Raw genomic sequence first — 21,340 nt, forward strand, 5'->3', positions numbered from 1 at the left:
TGGGATTCCTTACCCCTAATCAACCATTAGTTGGAAAGCCTATAGAAAAAAAACACTGGGGCAGAGAGGAAAGTAATTTGATAAATTTGGAAGAAAAATATAATTCTGTCACTACATAGTTAATGATTTCTGTTGTGAGAATCCTTTTTTCCTTATAGTTTCAGCTATTTGTTCTGCTATAGATAGGAAAGTAGAAAAGGCACCTCAAGTTTCAGATTGTCCCAAACTTATGCAAGTTATGCAACAAGATATCTTCCTGCAAAAAAAAAAGCAACAAGATATTACACTTTTTGTGTATATATAAAGTCAGGATAAATAATTAAGAAGGAAATATATCTTATAAGGTTTGTTCACAATTACCATCAAGAAGGTCGCCGAGTTTCCTTCTGCTCACATAACACCCTGAAACAATTCTTCTACAGCCCTATAATTTTTTCCACAGACGTAAACCACCCACAGTTGGTCTCATGGCTGACAGGCTATTGGCAAATAGAGGATCCGAAGAAAACAGTAAGGACTTTTGAGCCATTGAATCCAACACCCTGCAGTAATATAATCAAATCTCGACTGGAATTAGTACGGCAAGATATAGCCTCGTGCATGATATTATACTCCACATCAAGAAAATGGTGAATCAAGGAGAAGTTGATGTATATGCCAAGTAGAGTAGGAAAAATTATAATGCCTTGTTCATCACACTGCCAAAACATTATGAAAAGTAAGAATCTTCCTATCTTTTTAGATCGAACATAATTAAGCTTAGTCTCAATCGTTGATCAGAAATTCAGAAGTGATGTGAGATTCTCACCTGACAGAAAAAAGGTTGTCGTGGGACAAATCAAGAAACCTATTATCCCAGTTTTAAATCAATCCAGAAGTAAATCAAGCAACAACGGACTGACCTTGTTTGAGGATGCAACCAGAACCACCGTCCGTTGCACATAGAGAAGGATATCGTAGGCAAAAAGGAGTGTGCCGGCGGCAGACAATAATGTTGGAGCAGATGATGCCAGCTTGCAGCCTTGGAGTGAATCCAAGCTGCAAAGCCAATGGAGGCCAGGAAAGTCGTCGAGCGTCAGGACCAGGAAAGGCATGAGGAATCAGGAATTCAAAATCTAAGTAGAGAAATTACATATAATGAACCAAAGAATATAAATAGGCTTATACGAAGTAAGGAGAACATAGGGAATCAGGCCACTAATTGATGCACCACCATCGAACTTGACCAGGGAATAGACCGGCGACACAATCAAATCATACAGGAAAGGGGGAGCGTCGGGAGACGAAGTATATACACACACCTCCATTAATTGCCATCGGCGAGTGGCGCACATCACCCGCGATGAATTCTCCATTGAACTGACAATTGATTGCCTCCTTCAATCCCGGCAAATCCGTTTCACTGGTATGGCTCACGAACAGTCCACCACCGCTTCGCCTGATCGCATCTACCTGCGTAGGAGGCTAGAACCTGCTTGGTCGCATGGTTCGCTGCCTCTGCGTGACAGGCAAGGCCGCGTGATCGCATCGCCAAGCTTGGCTCGCGGTCGCTATGCGGGTCTTCATTCATGTCCACCGTACATCACCATGCCAGGGTTGCGGCCGAGCGAGCGTAATAAGGGTCGTGTAGAGGCCTGTTCTTTTCCTCTTTTTTAGGCAAACTCGTGGCCTGTTCTTTTCCTCTCGCTACGGATAAGGGTCGTGTAGAGAGTGGGAAGTTGGCCAAGTAGGCCCAAAATAACATCAATGGCCCAAAATTGTCACCGGAGTAGCGTCCCAGTACGGACAGCGGCCCACGCGGGATTAAAAGCCAGTCGGACGGCCAAAAATGCGTACAAGTGATGATCCAACGGTCTCAAACGCAGATAGCCTGGGATGGCCGGAAAAGTGTTCGGTTATAATGTTTCTAAATAATAAATTTTCAGACTTTCTCAAACAAAATAGTTTGCCTGAATAAAAACGCATCATGTTTGTTTGATGGGATTCCTCACATCTAGAATCAAGATTGTGCACAAGTGCCAAAGCAAGCGTCCACAACATTAGAAGATTATATTTAGGACGTGACTCGTCGGCACCCGTTGGCTAGATTGTCGATCAGGGCACACACCCGTAAAAGGAAACCCCCTGCCAGCTGTCATATGTAAAAAGGAAAGGGTTGTCCCCGCGCCCCCGCAACACAAAAAGATTCGGTCCCCACCAAAATCAAGGACCGAATCAAAACGTAGCTGGACGTCGCTGTCCAAACTAGCGTCCACCCTACGCTAACCCTCACGCAACATCATACCTACACAAACCATCTGGACCCTTTTCCCTGCTTCTCCTTCTTCCTCCACCTCGATTGCCCCCAAGGACGCCATTGTTACTGGATCCATAGCTCCATGGCTATAGCTGAAGTTTGACCCAACCCCAAAATCCATAACAGCACCTTCCAGAAAACTCTTGCCCCCACCCCTCCCCCATAGGCCCTGCCCCTCTCATACTTCTGCTGGTATGTAAAATCTTCCTCCTTTCCCTCATGGACTCCCTCATTGCTGCAGGAAAAAAAGAATGATAAAACATAGGGAAAATAGAGGAGGATGCATAGAATTGTAGACAAGTTCCATCCACAGGATTAGCAAGTCAAAATAGATCTGCAAGCAGGTTTGGTTTCCCGCCCTAAGATCACACAATTTGTTAGGGGGCAAAGGAATGAGAAAACATAGGGAAATAGAGGAGCATGCATATAATTGTAGACGAGTTGCATCCACAGGGTTGGCAAGTCAAAATAGATCTGCAAGCAGGTTCTGTTTTCCCTCAAACAGCACAACATTTGTTGGGATGTATGCAATTACACTAGTTTCTCATCGAGCAAATTGATGTTGCAATCTAGGCAATAACAATGTTAATTTCGAGTAGATAGTGTGTTTAGCTAACAAGACTTTGACATTTTCAGGTCTCGGGCAAGTTCATACATAGGGGTAACAACTCTAAATTGATTTGTAAGCAGGTTCTGTTTTGCAGGAAAAATAACATACCCAGCCACCCCCTCCTAGTTTCCCATGAATTATCAGGTGTATTGTGTTAAAAAACAAGTTGTTATTGCAAAACTAGGCAAATAACAATGTTAATTCAACCATCTTAATTTTCATGAATGAAAACAGGCAAATTGTGTTGTAATAAAAGTACATTTTGAATTGAAATGGAAAAAAAGAACATGTTCACTACTGCAAAAAAATATGTAGGGCAAAGATATAGTATAAAAATACCTAGTAAGTTGCTTTCTCTTGGAATTCGTCTTTCTTCATTTACCTGCTGATTTTGTAACATTGATAATGAAACTATGGTTTCCAAAAAAAAGCATATAGTGTAACAACTATTATAGAAGTGGGATAGAAGTTTTATGAAGTGACAAAAAAGCACTACAAGGACAAACCCTTGATCGGGTCTAGAACACACGAATCAAGTCTAGAAACAAATGTGCAACTCCTATGAAAAAATGAGACATAATTCTGCTATAGTTTTTTACTTCCTTCATAAAGATGCACAGTTCCGCTACAACTTCTACAGTTTTGCCACATCTTTAGTCTTCATATTCCTACAAAACACAAAAAAAGCAAAAGAATGTAGTTCAAACTAAAAGAATGATATGGTCTCACTTTTGTAACCTGAAAGTCAATCATTTCTGTAAGTTGAAAAAATATGGTGCAATTCCATAAATGAATTTGCTCATATTTTATTATGCTTTTGCAGCAAGAGTTGCCTTGAATATTATTGTTAGTTGCCTTTAAACCACCATCTTTTTCTTGCTTTTTCAGGTTTGAAAATGATTGACCTGAATGAGTTGCCTGATGATACAAACTGTGAAGTGCCTAGTGCAGATGGCGAGGGAGTTCAAGACCCCATGTACTGCACGCAACCTGCTGCCCCACAAACTGGTGGAGAATATAATGAATCTGTTGCTGAATCTCCTAATCCCAAAATTTCCCAACATATTGCTGCCCAGTCTAACGAAGCCATCCATGCAAATAGTGACACTTTTAATGACACGACTACAGTTGGTGAAACAAGGGGAACTATTGCACAAGGAGGTTTGGGAATAGATAATGATGATGAAGCTTGGTCCCAGCCGAGAGAACCTTTCATAGGCATGAGGTTCGATACTCTTGAGGGTGCCCAACAACACTACAATGCCTATGATCTCCGCCTTGGGTTTTCAATCAAGATGGACACACCTCGAGGAAATCTTCTTTTACTGGCCAGCTGGAGAATCAACAGTTTGTTTGGAACAAGTTTCGAAAAGCAAAAGTTGACGATGGAGGTGCAAAAGTTGCCCCTACCCTAGATGAGCTTAAAGATATTTGTGAAAATGCAGATGACGATGATGCACATGATGACATAGTTTTCATTGATGATCAGTGTGCAAAGAAGAAGAGAAGAAAGAAACGAAAACGAGATACAATAGTGCAGACAGGGTGCAAGGCAATGACGGTTGTGAAGCTAAAGGATGGTCGGTGGGAAGTGATGTCGCTTGAAGCTACGTCGGTATTTCCCTAAAGAGGAAGGGATGATGCAGCACAGCGGCGGTAGGTATTCCCCTCAGATATGAAACCAAGGTTATAGAACCAGTAGGAGAACCAAGCAACACAACGTAAACAACTCCTGCACACAAATAACAACTCCTCGCAACCCGACGTGTAAAAGGGGTTGTCAATCCCTCTCGGGTAATGGTGCCAGAAATTGGTGCGTGGCGGGAGAAAGTTGTAATAGATTGAATAAATATATTGCAAATAAAATAAAGTGCAACAAAGTATTTTGGGTTTTTTGGATTAATAGATCTGAAAATAAAAGCAAATAAAAGTATATCGCAAAGGCAAATAATATGAGAAAGAGACCCAAGGGCTGTAGGTTTCACTAGTGGCTTCTCTCGAGAAAAATAGCAAACGGTAGGTGAACAAATTACTGTTGGGCAATTGATAGAACTCCAAATACTCATGACGACATCCAGGCAATGATCATTATATAGGCATCATGTCCAAGATTAGTAGACCGACTCCTGCCTGCATCTACTACTATTACTCCACACATCAACCGCTATCCAGCATGCATCTAGTGTATTAAGTTCATGGAAAAACGGAGTAATGCAATAAGAATAATGACATGATGTAGACAAGATCTATCTATGTAGAGATAGACCCTATCATTTTATCCTTAGTAGCAACAATACATACGTGTCGGTTCTCTTTCTGTCACTGGGATCAAGCATCATAAGATCGAACCTGCTACAAAGCACCTCTTCCCATTGCACGATAAATAGATCAAGTTGGCCAAACAAAACCCAAATATCGGAGAAGAAATACGAGGCTATAAGAGATCATGCATAAAAGAGATAAAAAAACTCAAATACTTTCATGGATATAAAAAGATAGATCTGATCATAAACTCAAAGTTCACCGATCACAACAAACACACCACAAAAGAGTTGCTTCATATGGATCTCCAAGAGACCATTGTATTGAGAATCAAGAGAGAGAGAGAGAGAGAGAGAGAGAGAGAGAGAGATGAAGCCATCTAGCTACTAACTACAGACCCGAAGGTCTACAAAGAACTACTCACGCATCATCGGAGAGGCACCAATGGAGGTGGTGAACCCCATCTGAGATGGTGTCTAGATTGGATCTGGTGGTTCTGGACTCTGCGGCGGCTGGATGAATATTTCGTCAACTCCCCTAGGGTTCTGGAAATATTGGGGTATTTATAGAGCAAAGAGGCGGTCCGGGGGGCACCCGAGGTGGGCACAACCCACCAGGGCGCGCCTGGGCATTGTGCCTCCCTCGGGTCACCCCCCAGGCGCAGCCAGGGCCTGTTGTGTTCCTTTTGGCCCATAAAAATTCTCCATAAAGTTTCGTGGCATTTGGACTCCGTTTGATATTGATTTTCTGCGATGTAAAAAACATGGAAAAAACAACAACTAGCACTTGGCACTATGTCAATAGGTTAGTACCAAAAATGATATAAAATGACTATAAAATGATTATAAAACATCCAAGATTGATAATATAACGACATGGAACAATAAAAAATTATAGATACATTGGAGACGCATCAGCATCCCCAAGCTTAACTCCTACCCGTCCTTGAGTAGGGAAGTGATAAAAACATAATTTTTGATGTGGAATGCTGCCTAACTTGTCATAGCATATTTCTTTCTTTATAGCATGGACATTTGGACTTTTATATTGTTCGAAGCAATAGTCTAGTTTTGACATGATAATTTAAATACTCAAGCATATCAACAAGCAACCATGTCTCCCAAAATATCAATGCTAAAATAAGTTATCCCTAGCTCATCATGCTCAACCATTGATCCATTCATGAAACACACTCGCATATTAGCTATGTCCAATACTCAAGTACGATCATATTGCCTCCTAGTTGGTGCTTTTATAAGAGAAGATGGAGACTCAAAATAAAAATTGCATAAAGTAAAAGAAAGGCCGTTCGCAGAGGGAAGTAGGGATTTGTAGAGGTGCCAGAGCTCAAAGCGAAAAACTTAGAGATAAAAAACATTTTGGGAGGTGTATCCATCTCACCAACGAAAACGTATTAGAGTTCCCAATACTTTCCATGCTTAGATATATCATAGGCGGTTCCCAAACGGAAAATAAAGTTTTCTCCTTTTCCACCATACTTTTACTTTCCATGGGTAGCCGTATCCACGATTGCCCTCCATACCAACACTTTCCAAGGAATTTATTATTTGACAACATAAATAAAATTCATTTTTTTGCATTTTGGGACTGGGCATCCCTAATACCTTTGCCTTACTCTCGTGCAATGACAAGTGAATAAACACTCATCTTGAGAATAACACATCTAGCATGGAAAATATTAGCCACCCCTCACCGCTCTGAGAGCGAAACAAACACACAAAAGAGAAGTTTATTTTTGAAAATTAGAGATGGCACATGCAAATTTGCTTAGAATGACAAAAGAATACCGCATGTAGGTAGATATAGTGGACTCATGTGGCAAAACTAGGTTAAAGGTTTTTGGATGCACAAGTAGTGATCATACTTAGTGCAAAATGAAGGCTAGTAAAAGATTGGGAAGCAACCAACTAAGAAACGAATAATCTCATAAGCGAGAATTAAGCATAACTAACACCAAATAATGCACCAAAAGTAGGATATAATTTCATTGCATAATTATTGACTTTCATGCTTGCATAGGGAATCACAAACCTTAACACCAATATTCTTACTAAAGCATAATTACTCATCAAAATGACTCACATCATCATATCTCAAAACTATTACTAAGAATCAAGTTTATTTTGTCCAATGATCTTCATGACAGTTTTTATTATATCCTTCTTGGATATCTATCACTTTGGGACTAACTTTCATATGTTGCTTTTGACAAGCTCAAACAAATATAAGTGAAGATCACGAGCATAATATTTCTTTCTCTCAAATTAATTTAAGTGAAGCAAGAGAGAATTTCTTGAAAAAATTACTAACTCTCAAATAAATCTAAGTGAAGCAAGAGAACAATTCTACAAAAATACTAAGCACACCATGCTCAAAAATATATAAGTGAAGCACTAGAGCAAGTCCATAGCTCATAAAAATTTAAGTGAAGCATAGAGAGCAATTCTAACAAGTCATGACATAATTTTGGCTCTCTCAAATAGGTGTATCCAGCAAGGGGTCAAGACTTAAAACACAAAATAAAACAAGCAAAGACTCATATCATACAAGACGCTCCAAGCAAAACACATAGTATGTGACGAATAAAAATATAGTTTCGAGTAAAATACCGATGGTTGTTAGAAGAAAGAGGGGATGCCACTCGGGGGCATCCCCAAGCTTAGTTGGATGCTCATTTTTGTATAATAGCTTGGGCTGCCAGGGCATCCCCAAGCTTAGGCTCTTATACTCCTTATTCCTTCATCCATCGTAAGATAAACCAAAACTTGAGAACTTCAATCACACAAAACTCAACAAAACCTTCGTGATATCCGTTAGTATAAGAATAATAAATCACCAGTATAAGTGTTGTATTAAACCAATTCATATTTTGTTTTTGTATTATATCTACTGTATTCCAACTTTTCTATGGCAAAAACTCATCAAAGAAAACCATAGAGCCATCAAAATAAGCACACAACACAAAGAAAACAGAATCTATCAAAACAGAACAGTCCATAACAATATGACTATTTCAAATACTTCTGTAGCTCCAAAAATTCTGAAAAATTAGGATGACCTGAGAAATTTGTATATTGATCTACTTCAAGTGGAATGGGTATTTTATTGCTCTCTGGTAAAAATGATAATTATTTTCATGAGCACAAAAGTTTTTTGTTTTTTCAGCAAGATCAAACAACTATCACCCAAGAAGATCCTAAAGGCTTTACTTGGGACAAACACTAATTAAAACATAAAAACACAATAATAACAGTAGCATAATTGTGCTAACACACAAAAATAGAAAGCAAAAAGCAAAAATAAATTTTATTCATTGGGTTGCCTCCCAACAAGCGCTATAGTTTTACGCCCTTAGCTAGGCATAAAGCAAGGATCTAAGTTTTGTCATCCTTCTTCTTAACCTTCTCAGAGGTGTTTTCATCATGGGGTTTTGTAAACACAACATAAAACATATTATCCATAGAAACCTTAGCATTCCTAAGTTGATGTTTATCATAACCTTTTTGATTCCCCGCAACAATCCAAGAATAATGTTGATTAACATTATTGAAAACCTGTTGGATTATATCTAGAACGGGGACTTCCTTTTTAAGATTCTCATCAAAGATTTTATTATCCCCAAGCAAATGTCTTAAAGCATAGTCACTATTGTAAATAATTTCATCTATCATAGGTTTTTCAGGATTCATACCATAAAAATCAAAGATTTCCCTAGCTTTCTCGTATTATGTAATCAAATTCATTCATAATGACAAGAGTGGCCAACCTTTTAGCTCTAGGACTCTTTATAACAGGAAGCTCAAAAACAATATTTGCAAAGTAGGATGGGTATGAATAAATTTACTTTCAAGTTTTAGAACTAGTGCTGAAATAACATCTCCCTAAGATCTAGTAGTTTTAAGTATAGGAGCATCATCAAGACTTAGATTCCCAACACAATTGAAAAATTCCTGGATACATTATTTTCCCATAATGTTCCCTTGCCCCAAGATAAAAAAAATTAGCATCCAGATTGCCCGTACGTCCAATCGTAGGAGTAAGGCCATCATCTGTTGGTGCCATACCGAAATCACTCATGATTGCAAGCAAAGGATAGATCTGACGAGAAAACGGCGAACAAAAAAGAGGGCGAATAAAACGGCAATTTTTTGTGAAGTGGGGGAGAGGAAAACGAGAGGCAAATGGGAAATTATGTAAATTGCGAGGAGATGAAACTTGTGATTAGGAACCTGGTATATGTTGAAGATCCTCCCCGGCAACGGCGCCAGAAATTCCTTTTGATGTCTCTTGAAGCTACGTCGGTATTTCCCCAAAGAGGAAGGGATGATGCAGCACAGCGGCGGTAGGTATTTCCCTCACATATGAAACCAAGGTTATCGAACTAGTAGGAGAACCAAGCAACACAACGTAAACAACCCATGCACACAAATAACAACTCCTCGCAACCCGACGTGTAAAAGGGGTTGTCAATCCCTTTCGGGTAACGATGCCAGAAATTGGTGCGTGAAGGGAGAAAGTTGTAATAGATTGAATAAATATATCGCAAATAAAATAAAGTGCAGCAAAGTATTTTGGGGTTTTTGGATTAATAGATCTGAAAATAAAAGTAGATCGCAAAGGCAAATAATATGAGAGAGACCCGGGGGTCGTAGGTTTCACTAGTGGCTTCTCTCGAGAAAAATAGCAAATGGTGGGTGAACAAATTACTGTTGGGCAATTGACAGAACTTCAAATACTCATGACGATATCCAGGCAATGATCATTATATAGGCATCATATCCAAGATTAGTAGACCGACTCCTGCCTGCATCTACTACTATTACTCCACACATCGACCGCTATCCAGCATGCATCTAGTGTATTAAGTTCATGGAAAAACGGAGTAATGCAATAAGAACGATGACATGATGTAGACAAGGCCCTTGAGCCAATACCGTCAAGATACTACCGCGCTGATGAACTAGACCGACCACCACGTGGGCGAGATAAAGGGGCTACTTATGCCGAACACCAGCCCCTACCACCTCACCATCGAGGCAAACAGGTAGCAGCTCTGGGCTATACCTACGACTTAAGCCAGGACCTAGACAATAGAGCTGGTCAGGCCAGATCAATCTATGGATCAAGGGGGAGAGCCCCAACGTAAGACGACGGCCATCTAGCCTGGCGCGATAGGCATAACCTCACCCGGGCCAAAAACCGAATACGGATGTCATCCGAACTCCATCGCGATGTTGCCTGTTACAGAGGTGCCGCACACCCCTTATGCTTCACCGATGAGGTAATGCAACACTAGTTCCCAGAAGGGTTTAAACCCGTAAACATTGAAGCATATGATGGAATGACGGATCCCGCAGTATGGATTGAAGACTTTCTCCTCCATATTCACATGGCTCGCGGTGACGATCTCCACGCCATCAAATACCTCCCCTTAAAACTGAAGGGACCAGCATGACACTGGTTAAACAACCTCCCAGAGAGCTTCATTGGTAACTGGGAAGATCTGGAGGATGCCTTTAGAGACATCTTCCAAGGCACCTATGTCCGGCCCCGGACGCTGATGACCTTAGTCATATAGTTCAGCAACCCGGAGAGTCAGCCGGCAAACTCTGGACTAGGTTTTTAATTCAAAAGAACCAAATCGTCGACTGTCCGGACACCGAAGCCCTCGCGTCCTTCAAACATAGCGTCCATGACGAATGGCTCGCCTGACACCTTGTCCAAGAAAAGCCGAAGTCCATGGCAGGCCCTACCGCACTTATGACCCGCTTTTGCACGAGAGAAGACAGCTGGTTAGCTCGTAGAAGCAACAATACCAGCGACCCAGGAACCCAGGAACCTCCGAAGCGAGAGACGGCAATGTGTGACGCCCCTGATTCAATCATACACTAATCATACACGCAAATGTGTACGATCAAGATTAGGGACTCATGGGAAGATATCACAACACAACTCTAGCCACAAATTAAAATAATACAAGCTTTATATTACAAGCCAGGGGCCTCGAGGGCTCGAATACATAAGCTCGAATACAAACGAGTCAGTGGAAGCAGCAATATCTGAGTACAAACATAAGCTAAACAAGGATGCCTTAAGAAGGCTAGCACAAACCAACATCGATCAAAAAGGCAAGGCCTCCTGCCTGGGACCTCCTAACTACTCCTGGTCTTCGGCGGCATCCACGTAGGAGTAAGCACCCTCGAGGTAGTAGTAGTCGTCGGTGGGGGCGTCTGGATCCTAGGCTCCACCACCTAGTTGCGACATCCGAGAAGAATGGAAAAGGGGAAAAGAGGGAGCAAAGCAACCGTGAGTACTCATCCAAAGTACTCGCAAGCAAGGATCTACACTACATATGCATCGGTGTCAATGAAAAGGAGTAGTATTTGTGGATTGAACTGCAGATTGCCAGAAGAGAAGGGGGAAAGCCTAGACTATCGAAGACTAGCATCTTCAGCATCTTCAGCGGTCTTGCAGCATTAGAAGAGTGCATACTAGCATAAGTAAAGTAGTAATAGTGTTATCAACCTCGCCCTCAGATTCTTCCTCGACTCCCTGTGAGAAAGCAATCCCAGAGCCATACTATCCATTTCTCATCACAAGTATCCAGTTCTAGTTGTATCAATTGGGATACAACTCCGAGTGTCCGTTACCGTAGGACCGACTATCGATAGATGTTTTCTTCCCTGCAGGGGTGCACCAACTTACCCACCACGCTCGATTAACTCCGTCCGGACACACTTTCCTGGGTCATGCCCGGCCTCGACCAAACAATACGCCGCAACCCGACCTAGGATTAATAGAGAGGTCAGCACGCCGTACTAAACCTATGCCCCCAAGGATCTTGGGCCATCGCCCCGGGAACTCCTGCACATTGCGTGGGCTGCTGGTGAGCAGGCCTAGCTACCTCCTTAAAAAGGCAGGAGCTTACCAGTCCAACCCAGCGTGCGCCGCTCAGTCGCTGACGTCTAATAAGCTTTGCCTGATGCATATGACGCAGAACACCCATACAATGCACACGTGATGGTTAGTGCTATCAGGCCAGAGGCCCCTCGGATCAAATATCCAAATCGTAGTGGATTAGGAACGCGCAGTAACAAGCAGAGACTCACGAAAGATGTGACCCCGTCGCCCCATCTTGAGTACTTGCGGCAAGGGCTAAGAATGCCCGACCACGCCTCGTAAGTATCTCGCGGGCACCTTCCAGGTCAACCCAACTCCACATCACTCGCAATTAAGCTCGCGCGGGTACCCCTCAGGGCTGACCCATCTTTAGTAACATGGTTCAGTGTAAAGTTATAGTAACCATAGTAACTGTGTGTCTAACACCAAGGGAAACCCTGAGGAACCACCCTCGGTGGATTCCACTCGATGTAATCATCAAGGTGAACATAAGAGGAACCACCCTCGAGGTTCACACTTGAGGGGTTGCACGACAGAGTCGTATCGGAAGTGGTTAAGGAGGAAATCACCCTTGATGACCATGACCGAATAGCTACACTACAGAGATCTCATCAGGAGTGATGTATGAGGTGTCACCCTCGGCACTCAATAGTAACTTTGTAGAGTCATACAACTAGGGGGTGATGTGCGGTGTCGGGGCCTGGACGTCGATCACGTTGATCGAGTCATCGAACATAAAGCGGGGCAACAAGGACAAGGTGGGGGTCACTGATGGATCACTAACCAACCTATTCTAAGCAGTTTAGGATAAGCAGGTAAGGTAACAATAAGCAGGTTACAAAAGCAGGCTATGCATCAGAATAGGAGTAAACAGTAACAGTAGCAAAATCTAATGCAAGCATGAGAGAATGGAATGGGCGATATCGGGATGATCAAAGGGGGGGCTTGCCTGGAAGCTCTGCTGAAAAGGAAGAAGTGTCGTCGTCGACGTAGTTGATCACAGGGACATCAGCAGTGGTCTCGGGGTCTACCGAAGAAGAAGAGAGGGAAGAAATAGTAAATACAGAGCAAACAGAGGCATGGCATGACAATAGACAAATCTAGGGTGTTCTAACACGGTGCTACACGATACCAGCGAAGGGGGAAACATCCGGGAAAGTTTTCCCGAAGTTTGGCATTTTCGGACAGATGAATCGGAGGGGGACAGTTGCATGTTCGCTATGCTAGGGGCATGTGATAGATGAACGGAGAGCGTATTCCGATTCGTCTCATCGTTCTGAGCAACTTTCATGTAGAGAACTTTTTCATTCGAGTTATGATTTATTTTATATTAATTTTCAAAGGTTTATAAGATTTTCTATTATTATTATTTTTATTTCGAAAATAAACAGTAAATGCTACGGGTACACCGAAGTGTACCTAGCATAATGGACATGTGGCTGATAGATGGGGCTAGAGGGCCCAGTTTGACCAAGTCAACAGAGACCAGTCAAGCAGTGAATAGTAGAAGTGGGTCTGCATGTGATCCTCACATAAGCTAATCTAACAGTTAAAATTACTCTAATTCTAATTAGGTTAATTAAACAAAGTTAATTAGTTAGTTAATTAAACAAAGTTAATTAACTTAATAATTAATTAACATTATTTTTATTTGTACCAGTATATTTATTTTTGTTTCTAGGGGCTGGACCCCGCCTGGAAGTGGCCCAGGAGGCCAACTGGGTGGGGGTAGCGGGCTATCGGGCCTTGCGGGGCGAAGGCGAGGCCAGCGCAGGCGTAGGCAGCGACGGCCTCGACGAGGGGCGGCGAGCGGCGTCGGCAGCAGATGTAGCCGGTGAGCGGGGCGACCACCGGACCGAGCGGTTAGGAGGTCGGAGCGCCATGGGGAGACGGCGGTGGCAGCAGCCGAGGCCAACCGCGAGATACGCTCTACCACACATAAACCTCCTTATATCTTCCTCAAAACAGCCACCATACCTACCTATCATGACATTTCCATAGCCATTCCGAGATATATTGCCATGCAACTTCCATCATCATCATATACATGACTTGAGCATTTATCGTCATATTGCTTTGCATGATCATAAGATAGCTAGCATGATGTTTTCATGGCTTGTCCGTTTTTTGATGTCATTGCTACGCTAGATCATTGCACATCCCGGTACACCGCCGGAGGCATTCATATAGAGTCATACCTTTGTTCTAGCATTGAGTTGTAAATAAATAAAAGTGTGATGATCATCATTATTAGAGCATTGTCCCAGTGAGGAAAGGATGATGGAGACTATGATTCCCCCACAAGCCGGGATGAGACTCCGGATGAAAAAAGAAAAAAAAGAAAAAAAGAGAAAGGCCAAAAAAAGGAAGGCCCAAAAAAATGGGAGAAAAAGAGAGAAGGGACAATGTTACTATCCTTTTACCACACTTGTGCTTCAGAGTAGCACCATGTTCTTCATATAGAGAGTCTCTTGAGTTATCACTTTCATATACTAGTGGGAATTTTCATTATAGAACTTGGCTTGTATATTCCGATGATGGGCTTCCTCAAATGCCCGAGGTCTTCATGAGCAAGCAAGTTGGATGCACGCCCACTTAGTTTCCAGTTTGAGCTTTCATACACTTATAGCTCTTAGTGCATCCGTTGCATGGCAATCCCTACTCCTCACATTGACATCAATTGATGGGCATCTCCATAGCCCGTTGATTAGCCGCGTCGATGTGAGACTTTCTCCTTTTTTGTCTTCTCCACACAACCTTCATCATCATATTCTATTCCACTCATAGTGCTATGTCCATGGCTTGTGCTCGTGTATTGCGTGAGGGTTGAAAAGGCTGAAGCGCGTTAAAAAGTATGAACCAATTGCTCGGCTTGTCATTGGGATTGTGCATGATTTGAATGCTTTGTGTGGTGAAGATGGAGCATAGCTAGACTATATGATTTTGTAGGGATGATCTTTCTTTGGCCATGTTATTTTGATAAGACATAATTGCTTGGTTAGTATGCTTGAAGTATTATTGTCTTAATGCCAAATGATAGACTATTGCTTTGAATCACTAGTGTCTTAATATTCATGCCATGATTAGATTATGTGATCAAGATTATGCTAGGTAGCATTCCACATCAAAAATTATCTTTTTTTTATCATTTACCTACTCGAGGACGAGCAGGAATTAAGCTTGGGGATGTTGATATGTCTCCGTCGTATCTATAATTTTTGATTGTTCCATGCCAATATTCTACAACTTTCATATACTTTTGGCAACTTTTTATACTATTTTTGGGGACTAACATATTGATCCAGTGCCCAGTGCCAGTTCCTGTTTGTTGCATGTTTTTTGTTTCACAGTAAATCGATATCAAACGGAGTCCAAACAGGATAAAAACTGACGGAGATTTTTTGGAATATATGTGATTTTTGGGAAGAAAAATCAACATGAGACAATGCCCGAGGGGGCCACGAGGCAGGGGGCGCGCCCCAGGGGGTCAGGCACGCCCTGGGCACTCGTGGCCACCCCGTAAGGCGGTTGATGCCCTTATTTTGCCGCAAGAAAGCTAATATCCGGATAGAGATCATGTTAAAATTTCAGCCCAATCGGAGTTACGGATCTCCGGGAATATAAGAAACGGTGAAAGGGCAGAATCTGAGAACGTAGAAACAGACAGAGACAGAGAGACAGATCCAATCTCAGAGGGGCTCTCGCCCCTGCCATGCCATGGAGGCCATGGACCAGAGGGGAAACCCTTCTCCCATCTAGGGAGAAGGTCAAGGAATAAGAAGAAGGAGGGGGGCTCTCTCCCCCTCGCTTCCGGTGGCGCCGGAATGCCGCTGTGGCCATCATCATCACCGCGATCTTCACCAACACCTCCTCCATCTCCACCAACATCTCCATCACCTTCCCCCCTCCATCTACAGTGGTCCACTCTCCCGCAACCCGTTGTACCCTCTACTTGAACATGGTGCTTTATGCTTCATATTATTATCCAATGATGTGTTGCCATCCTATGATGTTTGAGTAGATTTTTGTTGTCTTATTGGTGGTTGATGAATTGCTATGATTGATTTAATTTGCTTGTGGTTATGTTGCTGTCTTTTGGTGCCCATCATATGAGCGTGCGTGTGGATCACACCATAGGGTTAGTTGTATGTTGATAGGACTATGTATTGGAGGGCAAAAGTGACAGAAACTTCAACCTAGCATAGAAATTGATGCATACGGGATTGAAGGGGGACCAATATATCTTAATGCTATGGTTGGGTTTTACCTTAATGAAAGTTAGTAGTTGCGGATGCTTGCTAATAGTTCCAATCATAAGTGCATAGAATTCCAAGTCAGGGATGACATGCTAGCAGTGGCCTCTCCTACATAAAACTTGCTATCAGTCTAGTAAAGTAGACAATTGCTTGGGGACAATTTCGCAACTCCTACCACCACTTTTCCACACTCGCTATACTAACTTTATTGTTTCTTTATCTAAACAGCCCCTATCTTTTATTTACGTGCTCTTTATTATCTTGCAAACCTATCCAAAAACACCTACAAAGTACTTCTAGTTTCATACTTGTTTTAGGTAAAGCAAACGTCAAGCGTGCGTAGAGTTGTATCGGTGGTTGATAGAACTTGAGGTAATATTTGTTCTACCTTTAGCTCCTCGTTGGGTTCGACACTCTTACTTATTGAAAGAGGCTATAATTGATCCCCTATACTTGTGGGTTATCACACTACTAGTTGGAATAGCTTCTACCCACTTAGTAACGTAATCAACAGCAACTAAAATATGTGTGTACCCATTAGAGGAAGGAAAAGGTCCCATATAATCAAAGCCCCAAACATCAAATGGTTCAATAACAAGTGAATAATTCATAGGCATTTCTTGACGTCTACTAATATTATCGATTCTTTGACATTCATCACAAGATAAGACAAACTTACGGGCATCCTTGAAGAGAGTAGGCCAATAAAAACCAGACTGCAATACCTTGTGTGCAGTTCTATCTCCAGCATGGTGTCCTCCATAGGCTTCAGAGTGACACTTGCGTAGGATCTGTTCCTGTTCATGCTTAGGTACACAACGTCTAATAACACCATCTACTCCTTCTTTATAAAGATGTGGGTCATCCCAAAAGTAATGTCTTAAATCATAGAAGAACTTTTTCTTTTGCTGGTATGTGAAACTAGGTGGTATAAATTTAGCAACAATATAATTAGCATAATCAGCATACCATGGAGCAGTACGAGAAGCATTTATTGTTGGGGAACGTTGCAGAAAAACAAAAAATTTCCTACGGTTTCACCAAGATCCATCTAGGAGTTCATCTAGCAACGATTCATTGGATTGCATCTACATACCTTTGTAGATCACGCGCGGAAGCATTCAAAGAACGGGGATGAGGAAGTCGTACTCGACGTGATCCAAATCACCGGAGATCTTAGCGCCGAACGGACGACACCTCCGCGTTCAACACACGTACGGTCAGTGTAACGTCTCCTCCTTCTTGATCCAGCAAGGGGAAAGGAGAGGTTGAGGAAGATGGCTCTAGCAGCAGCACGACGGCGTGGTGGTGATGGAGCTGCAGTACTCCGGCAGGGCTTCGCCAAGCTTTATGGAGGAGGAGGAGGTGTTGGAGAGGGAGAGGGAGGCACCAAAGGCAAAGGTAAGAGGTCCTCCATACCCCCCACTATATATAGGGGGGCCTAGGGGGGGCGCCGGCCCTAGGAGATGCAATCTCCTAGGGGGGCGGCGGCAAAGGGGTGGGGGGCTTGCCCCCCAAGCAAGGGGGCGCCCCCCCCTTTAGGGTTTCCCCCACCCTAGGCGCATGGGCCCTAGGGGAAGTGGCGCCCAGCCCACTTTGGGCTGGATCCCTACCCACTTCGGCCCATGGGGCCCTCCGGGATAGGTGGCCCCACCCGGTGGACCCCCGGGACCCTTCCGATGGTCCCGGTACAATACCGGTGACCCCGAAACTTGTCCCGACGGCCGAAATAGCACTTCCTATATATAATTCTTTACCTCCGGACCATTCCGGAACTCCTCGTGACGTCCAGGATCTCATCCGGGACTCCGAACAACATTCGGGTTACTGCATATACATATCCCTACAACCCTAGCGTCACCGAACCTTAAGTGTGTAGACCCTACGGGTTCGGGAGACATGTAGACATGACCGAGATCGCTCTCCGGTCAATAACCAACAGCGGGATCTGGATACCCATGTTGGCTCCGACATGCTCCTCGATGATCTCATCGGATGAACCACGATGTCGAGGATTCAAGCAACCCCGTATACAATTCCCTTTGTCAATTGGTACGTTACTTGCCCGAGATTCGATCGTCGGTATCCCAATACCTCGTTCAATCTCGTTACCGGCAAGTCACTTTACTCCCACTTACTTCTTTCGAGAGAAACTCTTTCTCTAGAAAGGATCCATTCTTGGCAACAAAGACCTTGCCTTCGGATCTGAGGTAGAAGGTATACCCAATAGTTTCTCTAGGGTATCCTATGAAGACGCATTTTTCTGACTTGGGTTCGAGCTTTTCAGGTTGAAGTTTCTTGACATAAGCATCACATCCCCAAACTTTTAGAAACGATAGCTTAGGTTTCTTCCCAAACCATAATTCATACGGTGTCGTCTCAATGGATTTCGAAGGAGCCCTATTTAAAGTGAATGCGGCAGTCTCCAAAGCATAGCCCCAAAAAGATAGCGGTAAATCGGTAAGAGACATCATAGATCGCACCATATCTAATAGAGTGCGATGACGCACGTTCGGACACACCATTACGCTGAGGTGTTCCAGGCGGCGTGAGTTGTGAAACTATTCCACATTTTCTTAAGTGTGTGCCAAACTCGTGACTCAAGTATTCTCCTCCACGATCTGATCGCAGGAACTTGATTTTCCTGTCACGTTGATTCTCAACCTCACTCTGAAATTCCTTGAACTTTTCAAAGGTCTCAGACTTGTGTTTCATTAAGTAGACATACCCATATCTACTCAAGTCATCAGTGAGGGTGAGAACATAACGATAGCCACCGCGAGCCTCAACACTCATTGGACCGCACACATCAGTATGTATGATTTCCAATAAGTTGGTTGCTCGCTCCATTGTTCCTGAGAACGGAGTCTTGGTCATTTTACCCATGAGGCATGGTTCGCATGTGTCAAATGATTCGTAATCAAGAGACTCTAAAAGTCCATCAGCATGGAGCTTCTTCATGCGTTTGACACCTATGTGACCAAGGCGGCAGTGCCACAAGTATGTGGGACTATCATTATCAATCTTACATCTTTTGGTATTCACACTATGAACATGCGTAGCAATACGCTCGAGATTCATTAAGAATAAACCATTCACCATTGGAGCATGACCATAAAACATATCTCTCATATAAATAGAACAACCATTATTCTCGGATTTAAATGAGTAGCCATCTCGAATTAAACGAGATCCTGATACAATGTTCATGCTCAAAGGTGGCACTAAATAACAATTATTAAGGTTTAAAACTAATCCCGAAGGTAAATGTAGAGGTAGCGTGCCGACGGCGATCACATTGACCTTGGAACCATTCCCGACGCGCATCGTCACCTCGTCCTTCGCCAGTCTCCGCTTATTCCGCAGCTCCTGTTTTGAGTTACAAATGTGAGCAACCGCACCGGTATCAAATACCCAGGAGCTACTACGAGTACTGGTAAGGTACACATCAATTACATGTATATCACATATACCTTTCGTGATGTCGGCCTTCTTGTCCGCTAAGTATTTGGGGCAGTTCCGCTTCTAGTGACCACTTCCCTTGCAATAAAAGCACTCAGTCTCGGGCTTGGGTCCATTCTTTGGCTTCTTCCCGGCAGCTTGCTTGCCGGGCGCGGCAACTCCCTTGCCGTCCTTCTTGAAGGCTTTCTTACCCTTGCCCTTCTTGAACTTAGTGGTTTTATTCACCATCAACACTTGATGTTCCTTTTTGACTTCTACCTCTGCTGATTTCAGCATTGCAAATACTTCAAGAATGGTCTTTTCCATCCCCTGCATATTGAAGTTCATCACAAAGCTCTTGTAGCTCGGTGGAAGCGACTGAAGGATTCTGTCAATGACCGCGTCATCCGGGAGATTAACTCCCAGCTGAGTCAAGCGGTTATGCAACCCAGACATAGTGAGTATGTGCTCACTGACAGAACTGTTTTCCTCCATCTTACAGCTGAAGAACTTGTCGGAGACTTGATATCTCTCGACCTAGGCATGAGCTTGGAAAACCATTTTCAGCTCTTTGAACATCTCATATGCTCCGTGTCTCTCAAAACGCTTTTGGAGCCCTGGCTCTAAGCTGTAAAGCATGCCGCAATGAACGAGGGAGTAGTCATCGGTACGTGCCTGCCAAGCGTTCATAACGTCTTGTTCTGCAGGGAGAACAGGTGCGTCACCTAGCGGTGCTTGTAGGACATAATCTTTCTTGGCAGCTATGAGGATGATCCTCAGGTTCCGGACCCAGACCGTGTAGTTGCTGCCATCGTCTTTCAGCTTGGTTTTCTCTAGGAACGCGTTGAAGTTGAGGACTACGTTGGCCATTTGATCTACAAGACATATTGTAAATTTTTTAAACTAAGTTCATGATAATTAAGTTCACCTAATCAAATTATTCAATGAACTCCCACTTAGATAGACATCCCTCCAGTAATCTAAGTATAACATGATCCGAGTTAACTAGGCCGTGTCCGATCATCACGTGAGACGGACTAGTCAACATCGGTGAACATCTTCATGTTGATCGTATCTTCTATACGACTCATGCTCGACCTTTCGGTCTTCTGTGTTCCGAGGCCATGTCTGCACATGCTAGGCTCGTCAAGTCAACCTAAGTGTTTGCATGTGTAAATCTGTCTTACACCCGTTGTATGTGAATGTTGGAATCTAACACCCGATCATCATGTGGTGCTTCGAAACAATGAACTATCGCAATGGTGCACAGTTAGGGGGAACACTTTCTTGAAATTATTATGAGGGATCATCTTATTTACTACCGTCGTTCTAAGTAAACAAGATGCAGAAACATGATAAACATCACATGCAATCAAATAATAATAGTGACATGATATGGCCAATATCACATAGCTCCTTTGATCTCCATCTTGGGGCTCCATGATCATCTCGTCACCGGCATGACACCATGATCTCCATCATCGTGTCTCCATGAAGTTGCTCGCCAAATATTACTTCTACTACTATGGCTAACGCGTTTAGCAATAAAGTAAA

Source organism: Triticum dicoccoides, chromosome 4A, assembly GCF_002162155.2.
Source record: "Triticum dicoccoides isolate Atlit2015 ecotype Zavitan chromosome 4A, WEW_v2.0, whole genome shotgun sequence".
Lineage (NCBI taxonomy): Eukaryota > Viridiplantae > Streptophyta > Magnoliopsida > Poales > Poaceae > Triticum > Triticum dicoccoides.